The sequence below is a fragment of the Rhipicephalus microplus genome, chromosome 3 (genome assembly GCF_043290135.1).
Source record: "Rhipicephalus microplus isolate Deutch F79 chromosome 3, USDA_Rmic, whole genome shotgun sequence".
Classification (NCBI taxonomy): Eukaryota; Metazoa; Arthropoda; class Arachnida; order Ixodida; family Ixodidae; genus Rhipicephalus; species Rhipicephalus microplus.
The window spans coordinates 182463458-182479325 of NC_134702.1; the positions used below are offsets into that span (position 1 = coordinate 182463458).

A 15868-nucleotide genomic window follows, 5' to 3' on the forward strand; every position below is an offset into this window, starting at 1 on the left:
GGCGAGCTAACACAGCAGCTAGTTGCCGTCTTTGCACGCTGTAACGAGGACAGTGACAGAGAACGTGCTATATAGTTTCATTTCTGCCGCAATGACCGCAAGCAGCACTGTCTTACATGCCGATTCGGAAGGTGAAAGCTGTGGTCAAGGCGACACCAAGCCATAGTCGGCAAAGCACCGTTGTCTCGAGTGGAGAGAGTTTAGACGGAGGCCGCAGTCCACGAGACGTGTCCAGTCTATGAAGTCACGTGTGCCGTAAGCACTCGGCGTTCCACAGGTGTTTTAATTCTGCAATAGCGATTTTTCGGATTGTCATTGCAGCATCAGTCCTTGAAAAAGGTATAGTATCTTCTTCACTATCTTCTTGTGCTGATCGAGCAGCTGCATCGGCATGTTCGTTGCCCAATATGCCACAGTGATTTGGAAGCCACTGAAACGTGATTCTGTGTCTTTCGTCGAAGAGGTGGTGAAGCAGCTCCATGATTTCCAGCACTAGTTGTTCATGTGGTTTCCGGCGTAAGGTGAATATCAAACACTGTAGTGCTGTTTTAGAGTCCGTGAACACGCTCCGTTTCTTGGCTTCTTGGTGTTTAATGACTTTAACTGCGCTACGTAGAGCAGAAAGTTCCGCAGCTGTCAATGATGTCTGGTGGGATAACCGAAACTTCACCGTTGTCGCTGTTGCAGGAAAGATCGCCGACCCTGCGGACCTATTCACATTAGTTGAAGCGTCAGTATATAGATGAGTATGCTCACTGTACTTCTCATATCACAAGAGAAGAGAAAGCTGCTTTAGCACTGGAGACGAGAGCCAGGCTTTTGACCCTATGCCTGGAACCGCGAGCTCAACATGTGCATAAGTCATACTCCATGGGGGAGTAAAAATTCTGGATGGAGTCGTATGTCCCGTAGGAATGCGTTTGCAATATGACGAGACTGTCTGGCAAAATGAGGCACGAGGTCAGTCTTCTGGCATTGAAGCTAGTTGATGGGCAGGGGCGCGAGTAAGATGCCTCACGTGTGCTCTGAGCAATTCCATTATGATATGCGTCTTGAGCGGGTAGTCATTAGCAATATCGATTGTCTCAGCTGTTGATGAACATCGCGGTAGCCCCCGACAAACTCGCAGACTCATAGCCTGGATGCTATCGAGAGTCCGAATGCTGGTTCTACAGGTATTGATTAACACAGGCAAACTGTAGCGCAAATAGCCAATAAAAAGCGTCTTGTACAATTGCATCATTGCATGTACTGAAGTCCCCCAGGTTTTTCCTCCAAGATACTTAAATAAGTTAGCAATTTCTGTCAGCCTCTTCTTCAAGTGGGCCACATGTCGGCCCCAGCAGAGGTCTCTATCAATGAATATGCCTAGAAATCTGTGCGTCCTGACATATGGTATGACTTGGCCGTTGATAGATATAGCGTATGGTCTCATTGGCTTTCGTCTAAAACCAATCAATGCGCATTTCGCTGGCGAGATTTTCAGACCCTGTTTCTTGAGGTACACTGATACCAACGTCACAGCTTTCTGAGTCTTGCGCGTACCTGAGGTATTATCACGTGAGATGCCCAGACGCAGATGTCATCAGCGTACATTGATAACTTGACCACACTTGGTAGTCGTTTTACAAGACCAATGAGAGCGAGGTTGAAGAGGGTAGGACTCAAGATGCCACCTTGCGGAACTCCACGATTTTTTTGGTGTTGGGAGGTTGCGCCATCTCCAGTGTTCACAAATAAGGTCTGCCCTTGTAAATAACTGCGTGTCCAGCAATACAGTTGTCCGCCTAGGCCTACTGACTCAATGGCTTCGAGGATGGCGTCATGAAGAACGTTGTCGCATGCTCCTTTTACGTAAAGAAACATAGCAGCAGATAGTCGTTTACATGCCTTTGAGGCTGGACATATGTGACGAGATCTATAAGATTGTCGATCGAACATCGGTGACGGCGAAAACCAACCACGGCGTTCGGATATATCTCGTAGTATTCCGGGTACCATTCAAGCCAGGCCAAGATCATTCTCTCCATTACCTTTCCTACGCAACTTGAAAGTGCGATCGGTCGGTAAGAGGTAATGTCCAGGGGAGATTTGCCAGGCTTAAGGATCGGTACCAAGCGGCTAATCTTCCAATCGTGCAGAACGACACCAGCTTGCCAGGAATCGTTGAAGATGTTAAGGAGTGCTTCTCGTGCCCGTTTACCAAGGTTGCACAGCATCCTGTATAAAATGTCATCCGGGCCAGTCGACGACGACATATTAGACGAGCGCCGCATCGAGCTCCTGTGATGTAAACAGCGATTCTCCTGTGATTCACTGTATGTAGGCCTGTGTACGTTGTCTGACCCATGGTCATAGCGCAAAAATCCTCTGCTACCTCAATTTCATGCTGACGATGAAAAAGTGCAAGGGCTTTGAAGGGAAAACGCTGCTTTGGAACAGAACGTAGGCCTCGCAGAATTTCTCATATCTGAGACAGTGGTTTATGAAGATCTATCGATGCACAAAATTTTCTTCATCGTAGGGTGTCTAATTTGTCGAGGCGCTGTTTTATCTTCTTTTGGATGCGCCGGGCTGTTCGTAGATCGTCTGTGGAGTTGGTGCGTCGGTATCGTCTTTCGGCACGACGGTGGATCGCACGAAGCCGCTCCAGCTCGAGGTCTAATTCAGAGTACTTCAAAGAGCATCTTATTGTGCGCATAGTCGCATGTGCAGCTTTCTTAATAGCTTGCTGAAAAACATTGGACAGGCCTTCCTCACAAGCATCCTCAAGTTGAGTTTTGAACACAGTCCAATCTATTCTTCGTGTTGTGGTAGAGGAGTACGTGTTCGACATACCTTTCATCTTCGGGTAAGTTGGGATGTGGCCGCTTCCGTGTGTTTCAATGTCTAAAAACCACTTTACTCGTGTAGCAAATTGGCGTGAAACAAAGGACAAATCAAGGCAGCTGCTACATGTAGTGCCTCGCAAAATCTTAGGGCTGGTGCCATTCAGAAGGACGAGACCATGGCTGGAAACCAATGATTCTAGACGTCGCCCCGTTGGATTAGGCCTTGAGCTTACCCAGATGGGATGATGCACATTGAAATCCCTGGTGATAACCCACGGACCTGGATGTGCCCTTAATATGCCGTCTATTTTGTTGGCGTCGAATTGACTTGATGGGGATGTATACACACCTAGAAGTGCGAATGTCATCTTTCCTTTTTTAACAGACAAGCACACATACTGATTGCCGTTGTGAGGAGCATTGGCTGCACGACGTAAGTAAGCTCTCAGCGAATAAATAAAATAACCTTGCTACTTTCGATGTCACATCAGGAGAAAAATGACTCGTAGCTGGATAGTCTGATTAAATGGGATAGTTTCGGTTCACATATAATCATGATAGGGAAGTCGTACAGATGAACGAACTGGCGAAAATCAGATATGCGAGATCTCAGACCTCTTGCATTCCACTGAAGTATCGACGATTCTCTGACCGCCTGTCGGAACGACTTGTGATTGTCGGCCATGGCTTTACTGGAGGCTTGCAAGGACCGGGCTCAACGTGTCCAGCACCTGTAGGCTGCTCCTAGCAGATGGCGTATCGATGCTTGTCAGAAGACTTCTGATGACACTCACAATAGCTTGCAGCATAGGAAGAATTTGACGACCTGCTGTTGAAGCCTCTTCAACAGCAGCATTGGCTTTCACTGGGAGCAGAGAGCGGGAAGGCTGCTTGAAAGGCCGTGCGTTCGCAAGCACCGACCAGTCTTCAGGAGAGAGAGGCCTCGCCGGTGAAGGTATTCTTGTACTCTCTGGCTTTATACTAGATGTTGATGGTGGTGTAGACTTGAGTGGTGCATGAATATTACCATGACTGAAGCGCTTCCGTCAGTGGCGACGTCGACGCCGGATTTTCAGTGAAGCTTCTCTATGGGTGGAGTTATCTCTGAACATCTATTTCAGGATACCCATTTCTTTCTTGAGTCTTGGGCATTCCTTAGACGTGGCTTCATGCGTACCACGACAATTGCCACACCTATAAGTTGTTGCTCAACAGGTGTCTACCGTGCGCGCCTCCGCGCACCGGGGGCATACGGTAGAGTTCGCACTGACGCCCTTCACATGGCCGATCTTGGAACACTTGTGGCACTGAAGCGGCTTTGGGACAAAATGCCGTACCACATGCCAGAAATGTCCCACTTTGATGTGCGTAGAGATTGCGTCGCGCTTAAAAACTATCTTAATGCAGCGGCTCTTCCCAAGGCGGCTTATATGCTTATTGACAACTCCTTCGTACGCTGGTTTTATCAGAATGGGTAGATCCGTGTTTGGGATTGCAAAGTTTATGTCGTTGTTATGACCACCATCGGTAGGCGCCATGCTGTCGCTGAGAAGCGTAGCCGGGCCGCGTTCCCACGCCTGGAACCCAGGTTTTCTTGGAACCAGCGTCGAGAGCTGACGGGGGAGCGGCGCTCTTTTAATCCTCAAACAAGTAGCCGACTCGCCGGATGCCTATGCCCGCCAGGTATTGTCCCTGCTAGCCGGCGGATGAGACGTCGTGTCGCCACGAAGCTATAAGCCGTTCCAGAGGGGACAACAAAGACAGCGTCTTCCTTTGAAGAAACGGCGACCGCCGCCACAAAGTGCCCTGCTAATTGAGCGGACAGATTGGCGGACCGTTTGATGTCTGCTGTCCGAAGCTTGGGACCCCTCGACCAGTGACACACACGACGAGCAAGAGCCCCTCTGGCGCCACCTTTCAGTGCAGTGATCTTGACTCAAAATTGGATGTTCACGTGCGCCGTGCATGCTCGTACCCCTCACCTGTTGTGTGTGTGTGTGTGATTGGTGTTCCACTGAAGAAGAAGGAGCCCGACAGGGCTTATAACGGCGCCGCAGAGTGCAGGACGAGGCTCTGAACCAAGTAAAGGTTCAACCACCACGTTCGTAGTTTGTGAACGCTCTCGACTGTGTAGCGGTTCAACCACCACGTTCGTGGTTTGTGAACTCCTAACCTTCCTATGCCGTAAATATTTGTAAATAGTGCCATAAACCTGTTTGTTTTTTCGTATCCCCATCTTGTAAGCGCTCGTTTCCTCAACCCGAAGCTACACCACGCTACCACAAGAGACCGGGTTTTGTTTTCGTATCCTCCAGCGACCTTCCTTCCGACCCGCAACAACTGGTTGGCAGAGGTGGGATACGACGCAGAACCCCGAGCACAACAACTGGTGGCAGCGGTGGGATCACCACAACTGGTGATCAGCGGTGGGATTCGAAGCTACAAGTGACAACAACAGTCGGCCCAGGAGAAGCAGCTGGCTCGAGACATGGATCACGTATGGGTGAGTGCTTGGCTTTTCCTTTGAGTGAACCAGGTTCTAAAAGAGGGTTAAATTTTAGAACTGGTAGTTAACTTGGCCGAAAGACTCTCTTTCGCCGTTTCGGAAAGTTATTTTGGAAGTAGCGAGCACTCAGTACGATCATGGACTTACGGGAGCTGCAGAAGTCAGACTTGTTGCTGTTGTGTGAGGAATTGGGGATCGATACAAAGGGTTTGGCACGAAAACCCATAATCATTCAAGCGATTAATGATTTGGAGGCTGATGATGAGGAACTAAGTGAAGAATGGGACCTCATCATCGAAAGAAAACTAAGAGCAGCTCAGATGGAAGGAAAGAGTGAAGACGAAAAACTAGGCCTCAAGCTAAAGTTTTTCAAACAAGATAACGAATTGAGTAAGAGGCTGGGACCTCAGCGAGGAGTAGTACTTCTCGAAAATGAGGCAGAGTTGGAGATGTCTAGGTACATGCAGCCATATGAGGTATCATGGGATATGGGCCTGTATCTTAGACTATTTGAACGAAAGTGTAGTGAACTGAAGTGTGAGCGAGACACCTGGTCTCAGAAGCTACGCACGGTTCTGCCCTGCGAAGCAGCGGACGTTGTTGCGCGACTCAGTGAGCAGCACGCGAACAACTACGAAGTTGTTAAATCAGAGCTAATCAGAAGATTCGGAACTTCGGTTAGCAAAAAGAAGGAAAGACTCGCACCGGAGTCTGAAAGCGAGGCGCGTCGCAAAGCACCGGAAATTGAGGCGCGTCATGAACCGCTAGAAACAGAGATCGCGCCAGAAAATAGCCCGCATATTCTTGAATGCATCAATGTAGAGCATGCAGAGAACGAGGCCTTGGCCGGTCTGGAAGTGGGGACGATGTCGGGGGACGCTCCTTGCATGGATGAAGAGGGTGCCAGCAGCCCTAATGGGCCCAGTAAGAGGCTGGAAACCTTCTTCGTGCCTCAAGGGCGTGTTTCGACATCGTCAAATGTAGGCATGGGTAGTGCAGTGGCTAATCAGAGCAAAAGCGCGATGCTTCAGGAGTGCAGCGATGCCATCGCAGAGGGCCCAGTTAATGATTCTATCAGCGTTAACAAAGATAATTTGGCCCGGCAGTCCATCATGACACCGAGTTCAAAATGTTTGAGCGTGGTGAAAAGTGTAGCACAAGCTCCAACGAGCTTCCCAACCCCTCAGTTCCCGACGCGACTTGATGATGGCATCGAGAAAAAGGGGGCAAGCAAACATCGCCGAAAACGAAAGAAGCGGAAGCGCACTGCACTGCGTAGGCCTAAGCCAGGTCCCACTCCGTCCCAACAAAGAAAGGGTAGGCCACTAATCCGTTTAAGGAAACGTCAATGGTGGCGTTCAGGAAGACCGAAGCGGCGAGCCAGATTTGGAGGAGAAAAGAAGGTGCGTCACCCCAAGGAAAGACGCGGTTCAGTTCGACGACTTCGGGAAAGCGGCCTTGCCCAAAGGATCAAAGACGAAAGCGCAGAGTGGCTAAAAACCGCGTCAGGGGGAGCACAAAGAGACAATGTCCCCTGTCTCAAACCCTGTTTCTAGCGTCACTTACAAATTCCTACGGGGAACAGGCCAAAGTGGAAAATGAGGCGTGACGGCAGGACACAGCCTAACGTTCGTGTGTTTAGTAGCCTCAGGTCTGCTGGAAAACCGCCGGGACCGCGACCCCATCGTGTGCGATTAAAGGAACTATGAGAAAAGGGGGAACGGTCAGTTCGAGTAACTTTTGCACAGGCGTGTCAAATATTACTACTCAGTGTTGCATTAGAAATGCAGATTTGAGCCACTTTAAATTGGGTAGGTTACAAGAGGCGGTCTTAATTTTTTTTAAAAAAAGGGGGGAAACCGCCGAACCAAAGGCTGAAAGATAGCATCGAAGTGCTTTAATCACTAGTACGAAAATATCGAGAAGTTAAAAACAGAAAAGTGTTATTTTCGAGTGTTTTTAAGGTTTAGTGTTATATCGTATGCCTTCACTGTCAAGTGGATTTGGAGTGAACGAGCATTTGAAGGAAGATGTTAAGACAGACCAAGTGATTTCGTAAAATGATTAAGTTTGGCGCGACATGGTAGAGTTGTCGTTACGTGCTAGTAGTATTGAGAACATTCTAGTGTACTGTTTTAGCATAAAACCTATGCAATTGTTGTAAGGTGCCTTTTATGAGTATTGCACCGAAGATTATTTTTGTGTTGTACACAGAGTGTTACAACGTAACGTTCGAATGAACATTAAGACAAACTGTGAGGGATTATGCGTCTGGTTAACAGTACCATGTAATTTGCAACGCTGTAGAACTGAGAATAATTGAAAGCGCTCAGAAGAAGACAGTGGTGACAAGCAAAGCTGCGCTTTACTTGAGCCAGAATTTGGGCTCTCGTGAGATAACGTACTGCTCTTCAGTAAATGAATGCGCTTGCCTTGTGTAGGCCATTGATCAGTTGCAACGTTATCACGGAGGTGCTAAATTTAAAGTAGATACAGAACATTGTCCCCTTGGCTGCAAACCATGACATCGTAGAACAGTCGCCTTGAGAGGTGGAGCTTGATTCTTCAAAAATATCATTTTGGCATTAGGTAAAGGGCAAATTGAATGGAAACGTTGGCACGCCCACCCGCTCTTTCTAAGCCATTCTGGGGTGCTCTTGATGTATCAAAATTGATAATTTAGTTTTTTTCGTGCATCCTATTATGTAAATTTGTAAGGTAGCACGTCTGGTTTCTTAGCGAAAATGAGTCCTGAGAGTTTTGAGTGCGAGCTTTTTATTAAAGCTAGCAATGAAAAATTGGTTTCCCATCCCTCTTTTGGCTTGGGTTTGTTCAAAGGGTGCCGAGTGCTTGCTTGTACATGTGGTCGAGTATCAGAGATGCTGTCGAAGATTCGGCAATCACCCGGACCATGCCACAAGCGAAGGCCAGTTTCTGGCATTCAACTACTGACCCTTTCGTCGTCCCTGCGAGCAGAAGTGTTGACTGCTGCCCTCCGTGACTCATCTGGCGAGAGGGAAGCTGTTATGACCGCCATCGGTAGGTGCCATGCTGTCGCTGAGAAGCGTAGCCGGGCCGCGTTCCCACGCCTGGAACCCAGGTTTTCTTGGAACCAGCGTCGAGAGCTGACGGGGGAGCGGCGCTCTTTTAATCCTCAAACAAGTAGCCGACTCGCCGGATGCCTATGCCCGCCAGGTATTGTCCCTGCTAGCCGGCGCATGAGACGTCGTGTCGCCACGAAGCTATAAGCCGTTCCAGAGGGGACCACAAAGACAGCGTCTTCCTTTGAAGAAACGGCGACCGCCGCCACAAAGTGCCCTGCTAATTGAGCGGACAGATTGGCAGACCGTTTGATGTCTGCTGTCCGAAGCTTGGGACCCCTCGACCAGTGACACACACGACGAGCAAGAGCCCCTCTGGCGCCACCTTTCAGTGCAGTGATCTTGACTCAAAATTGGATGTTCACGTGCGTCGTGCATGCTCGTACCTCTCACCTGTTGTATGTGTGTGTGTGATTGGTGTTCCACTGAAGAAGGAGGAGCCCGACAGGGCTTATACCGGCGCCGCAGAGTGCAGGACGAGGCTCTGAACCAAGTAAAGGTTCAACCACAACGTTCGTAGTTTGTGAACGCTCTGGACTGTGTAGCGGTTCAACCACCACGTTCGTGGTTTGTGAACTCCTAACCTTCCTATGCTGTAAATATTTGTAAATAGTGCTATAAACCTGTTTGTTTTTTCGTATCTCCATCTTGTAAGCGCTCGTTTCCTCAACCCGAAGCTACACCACGCTACCACAAGAGACCGGGTTTTGTTTTCGTATCCTCCAGCGACCTTCCTTCCGACCCGCAACAACTGGTTGGCAGAGGTGGGATACGACGCAGAACCCCGAGCACAACATCGTAAATGACACCTGCAGTGCAGGTCCCAGTCATCGGTACAACCACTCGTACTTTGACATCTCCAAACTCTGTCATCATTCGAAGCTTCTCTAGCGTGTCTGCCTGTGTTGTGTCAAGAGCTAAAACGTTCTTACGTGTGTTTAGCCGGACCTCTTTGATATCATTCTGTGCTGTTCCCTCAAGAACAGTGGAGATAGCTTGCCTGTTCAATTTGCGAAGGCTGACGGAAGGATCCACGGGCATGAAGAGAATGGTATGCGGCCTGTGTTCACTCCTTGCCTTCACAGTTGACATGCTTGCTGATGATGACATCTTAATGAGCCTTTTTGGCCTTCCGACTCTTCAAACACACGAAGCTGCCATCTTATGAGTCGTCGCCATCGACCGAGTAGATGTCTGTGTCCTAACTGGAGCTGTACCAAGAGCCTCGTTTTCTTGCGCAGCTTACAAATGTTGAGCTTAAGCCAGACGGGCCAGCAGTCGGGTCTTTGTCTATAGGCTATGGAGATGGTCTTTAATCAACCAAGTCAAATATCTGATTGACAAAATTTTAGCAATTTTTCGAAATGTGTCAACAAATTTTGTTCTTACCGTAGGAATCCGTACCTGTGAGAAACCCACGTCCCAGTTTTTACCCCTGATAGCTTTCAGAGCTTTCGAACAAAGACTGTTTGAGATCAATGCAGCTGAGACCACTCACAATAAAAAAATATATGGATGGCTCGCTCACAAATACTTATTGGGAGCATGCCTGTGGGAAAGTATAGATGTCTGGAAATGTGCGAACAGTTAATATGCGAAACCTGGTTTTAGAGAAAGCAGATATGCTCCATGATGAACAAAATTGTTAGCGACAAACTTAGGGATACCTAAACATATGCGCAATGCCTCACGCTCTAGATCGAGAAAAGGCCGTAATTCAAAAGTGGATACCCCACAGAACAGCACACATCCAAACTGTATTTTTGGGCAGACACACATGCAATATATCATTCAAAAACTTCTACGCATTCCAAATCGACCATTTTGATACGCCAGAACAACCCAATCCCACGTAATCGTTTAGGCGCAATATATTCAATACGTGAACTCTAATTCAGATTTGCAGTGTATAATATACCCAAGTACTTTAATGAGTCTACTTGTAAAATAAAGTCTTGGCCATGCTTCAACGCGATCGGCACAGGAGAGCTAAATGGAAATGCAAGAGGAGCACTTTTGTTAATAATAAATGACATGCACAGGTTGCTAAGCCATAATTCTTTGGTATCCAAATATGACGGCAAAAGTATTGTACAACGAGTGTGTCTTGGCAAGCTGGAAAGAAAGCTATATTGTCTGCGTGTACATACACTTGCACATTATCGTGAGTAGGGATAGAGCTTGATATTATATTGAATAAAAATGATGAAATAACGGATCCCGAAGAAACCTTTTTTCTCTGTTTGTATTGTTTAAAAAATAGCCCATTTTACAAACAATAATATATACGTCAACATAAAAATTTTTGAGCCCATGCGATTAGATATACGGGAACGTTAATACTTCGAAGTTTACTAATCAAGATGGCGTGATCCACGTTGTCATACGCCATGAAAATATCTAAGACCACCAGAGTGGCGTATAGCGTTCTGTGCCGAGCAAGTTTATTTATAGCTTCTTGGTCAACATGGGCACATCATATGGGGCACCCAGCTGTAAATCCGATTCGAGATTCACTCAATATATGTTTTCGCTCTAACTATCTCGCTTCATGTTTTCGCTCTACCTATTTCGCTCTTTGTTTTCGCTCTACCAGAAAAGTTCACAAAGTTAGTGAGATCACTGGGAGACAAAAGAAAGAATTTTTAACAGTGCTGTAGTTATGTTATCTGGACCTTGAGATGAAGCTGGAAGTGACTGTACTTCCTCTTCTATCTTTTCTAGTGTTATTCTCTCTCTTCTAACTTTTCTAGTGTTGTTGCCTTACATTCATCAGATTTTTCTGTGACTAGTAAGGTGGGGTAGCACTGACACAAAGCGATCTTCCAATCCTTTCTCAATTGCTTCTAATGACTGCAACAATTCTGCGGGTGATACACAAATTAACTTTATATTTAATAATGAAGAAACAATCCCTTTATACCGCAGGAACTTAAACAGGACTTTCTTTTGAGGGGCGAAACTCCTTAAGCTGTGGGTCGTGCGTCCGCGACTTATGTAGTAGTAGTAGTAGTAGTAGTAGTAGTAGTAGTAGTAGTAGTAGTAGTAGTAGTAGTAGTAGTAGTAGTAGTAGTAGTAGTAGCAGTAGTCAGCAGCGACCTCCACGGCCGGACTAGAGGAGCAGCACGCGCGCACTCCTTTGAGTTGGGGAGAAAACCCGTGCACGTTAATCATAAATAAAATGGTAGTTGTTTCTGATGAAATAATCTACATAGACGAGTATCGGGCACTTCATATCCAATAAAATTTGCTTTGAATTTTATGTTTATGAGAAAAAACTAGTAACAGAACGACGCACTTTTAACACTATGTGACCAGAGAAGGTTGCCATGTCAAACTCAATGGGCGTAACCCCTTTGGTAAGGCCGCAGTGCCATGAACTAGCGGCGGCGAAAGTTGGGAACTACAAACGAAGCGTAGGCCGTAAGAGAGAGCCCGGGTGCCGCTCCTCCAATACAGCCATGCCACTTATCGTTTAGTCTTTGGAATGCCCGCTGGATGGTGGTAGTTCTATATGATGAATATATATCATGAAAAAATGCGAAATGGCGGTACTTGGAGTGTTCGCTGGATGAACGGATGAATGGACAGAAAACGGACGGACGGACAGAGAGACATATGCACGGACAGACAGGCGGATGCACAGACGGGCGCACGGAAGGAGGGATGGACGCACTGACGGACATACGGTCACACGGATGGACGCATGCACGGACAGATGGACTGACACGCGGGCGGACGAACGCACGAACGAATAGAAAAACGGATGAATGCACAGACGCACGCACGAACAGACGCAAGAATGGACGGAAGCAAGAACGAACGGACGAACGGAAGCGTCAACGGAGTGACGGGTGCTTCGCCTCACTGACCACCATGCACTCCGTGGATATGCTGTGATTTTTATTTTTTGTCTCCGACATATAACTGTAATGTCTGGAGTTGTAATCTTTTTTTCGTTTTGACAGACCTTTGGATAAATAGAGCAGCAACATATCTACAGTCGTTCTAATTAAGTGGACACTGGTGGTACAATTATTTCCTCCAAGCCACCTTTTATAGCCTATAGTCGCAATCCCAGTCAGTTTTCCACCGTGGTGAATGAGTACTACTTGCAGTTGACTGCTTATTGAAGTTGGCTTTATTCGTAGCGTCACCTAATAGTTGACTATAATTAAGGGACTTTACCTGCTCACTTTGTCCTTCCTGTTTATTCAGGTGGAATAGTAATGTATTTTTAAATTTAGTGTAATTAACACAAACCTGGACATATTTGTCTGTCGAAGCAAGCGGGCATGTTACTTCAAAAAATGTTGATAGTCAATCAGTTTTTGTGGCTGATGGGATGGTGGACAGGACGAAATAGTACAACCTGAGTTAGAAAAAGTAAGGCCAGTCACAAATTAGAAAAAATTGCGAGAGTTATACTTCTCATTTTTTTGAAATCGAACCAACCTAAGAAAACAAAACTGTGCTAAATTTGGTGTTGCTGTTGAGAACACCTGGTATAGTTTCATATTAAAACAGCATTTCAGAACAAAGTCAAATTCCAACGCAAATCTTCGTTCAAAAATAGTTTTAATGAGAAATCGGCCAATTGCTGAACCTGACTGAATTGGTATGAGACAAACTGATTAACGAACAGACCGGTTCCCTTAGCGACCAACTGGAGAGCAACATATGTAACACTGTAGTCTCAAAATATTGTGATCGTGGCTACGAAACGACATTTGCGGAAATGTTGAAGTCGTGAAAGAAATAATGATCAAGAAAGTTATCTCTGATCAAGAAAGCATAAGCGAAGAGTTTGCCTATTCCCGAAGGCAGCGGGGCGCACGACCTGCTCTTCCACAATTCCACAATACGTATATATATATATATATATATATATATATATATATATATATATATATATATATATGTGTGTGTGTGTGTGTGTGTGTGTGTGTGAGTGTGTGTGTGTGTGTGTGTAAATGAAATGCATACTTAAGAGCTCATTTTTACTTTACCTGTTGGACACAATATTAAGGAGATCTATAGACATTAATGCAAGGAAAGGACAAGACAATCAAATTAACTTCGCAAGACCTAATTGTAATGCAAATGTGAAGAGCATCGAACGCGTTATTCGAAAGTCACAGGTTCGGTTCCTGCCCACGGAATGTTATCTTTTCATGAACTTTTCTTTTGTCACATTTACATAACATTTACATTATAACTTTCCATATATTTTCCTTGTATTGTTGTCTGTATAAGGAGGTTTATTGAATAATACCAACTGCCTGGTTCAAGAGGCGTCAGTCACTGTCACGAGCTCAGCTCTTCGTCGTAGTCGTCTTTCAGGTGCTCCAACTAGATACTGTCTCTCTCCTTCTTCCCCATTACATTTGCCCCAGTGGTGAAGAGGAGCCATCCTGGCGACTCACGGCAAAGCAAGCACAAGGGGATCATAGTAAGGTTTTAAGCGGCTGATGTGGACTGTCTCACGACCACAGCATCGTGTGTCCTCGGCAGGTGTCACTCGTTCGACGACGTAGTTGACCGGTGACGTGCATTGAACGATGCTGTATGGACCATTGTACTTGGGTGCAAACTTTCGGGAGAAGCCAGGGGACTGGAATGAAACCGAAAGCCATACAAATGAGCCTACGGGGAAGCTGTGGGCAGGCTTGTCTCGGTCAAGTCGTTCTTTTTGGAGACCTTGTGCGACGGACGTAAATGAACGCGCTAGTTGGCGGCACTCTTCGGCACACTGAAGAAGCTCGGAGGCTGGGCGGTATTCTGAAGCCTCTGGGCGGTAAGTAAGTATCGTGTCAAGCGTAGAAGAGGGCTCACGTCCGTACAGTAGAAAAAAAGGTGAAAACCCAGTAGTTGCTTGCGTGGCCGTATTATATGCATACGTCACGAAAGGGAGCACCAAGTCCCAGTTAGAATGGTCGGAAGATATGTACATAGAAAGCATATCACCGAGCGTGCCGTTAAAGCGCTCTGTCAAACTGTTTGTCTGTGGGTGATATCTTGTAGTGGTGCGATGAATAATATTGCACTCACTGAAAAGCTCCTGGACGACTTGCGATAGAAACGCACGCCCACGGTCGCTAAGCAGCTCACGTGGCACGCCATGGCGAAGGACAAAGCTACGCAAGATGAACAAGGCGACATCACGAGCAGCAGCGGCTGGCAAAGCGGCGGTTTCAGCGTAACGGGTTAGGAGGTCAACGGCCACAATAATTTAGCGATTTCCCGCAGGAGTACAAGATAGTGGGCCGTAGAGGTCGATGCCGAATCTATCAAACGGCCGAGCTGGACACGGCAATGGTTGTAATTTGCCAGAGGCATGACAAGTTGTTTTCCGTCGCTGACACTCAGTGCAGAAGCGTATGTACTTGCGAACGTATGAGTACATTTCTCGCTAGAAAAATCGCTGACGAAGCCAGTCGTATGTTTTCAAAACGCCAGTGTGCACGTTTTGAGGGTCTGCGTGAAAGTACGCGCACATGTTGGAGCGCAAATGGCGAGGTATAACAAGAAGCCTTTTCCTACCATTCGGCTGATAGTTGCGACGGTACAACATAGCATCCCGTATTGCATAATGGGGAATTTGCCGACGTAGTGCACGAGGTAGACGCTGGCGTGCTGTCACCGAAGACGAGGAGAGAACGTCGATGAGCGAGGCTATCCAAGGGTCCTTGAGTTGTTCCAAAGGCATGTCAGCGGTATAAATGCTGCCGATGGTAGCTTCGGCGAAGGAAACAGGTGCAACGCTGAAGGTAGGGGCGAACGAGAAAGAGCATCTGCGTCAGTGTGCTTGTGGCCTGAGCGGTAAATGGCCTGAATATCAAATTCCTGTAAACGTAGCGCCCAACGTCCGAGCCGGCCCGAAAAATCCTTCAATGAAGCGAGTCAACAGAGTGAATGGTGATCTGTAACTACATCAAATGGGCGTCCATATAAGTAGGGACGAACATTTTGTAATGCCCAAACAATGGCCAAACATTCGTTTTCGAAAACCGAGTATTTGTGCTCTGCCTTCGTTAGGGTGCGACTGGCATACGCAACCACATACTCTGAGAAGCGAGGCTTGCGTTGAGCAAGGACAGCGCCAAGTCCTATGCCACTGGCATCCGTGTGCACCTCGGTTGGAGCAGTAGAGTCGAAGTGGCGTAAAATAGGTGGTGAAGTAAGGAGACGGCGTAATATTGCAAAAGCATCATCGCATGCTGGCGACCAATCAGAGAGGTGCCCATCGCCAGAGATCAGCTGTGTCAGTGGTGCGATTATTGAAGCAAAGTTCTTCACAAAGCGGCGAAAGTACGAGCATAGTTCGACAAAGCTGCGAAGCGCTTTCCCAGTCGTAGGCTTCGGGAACTCAGTGACAGCACGAAGCTTCTCTGGGTCTGGGAGGACGCCCTGTTTTGAGACGTGACCAA

At 47.1% G+C, this 15868-nt stretch overlaps 1 protein-coding gene across 2 annotated transcripts in view; it reads right to left on the reverse strand.

Moving 5' to 3' along the window:
* LOC142804070 (uncharacterized) overlaps positions 1–15868 on the reverse strand; it is a 52876-nt gene that overhangs the window by 23461 nt on the left and 13547 nt on the right. The window lies entirely within an intron of this gene.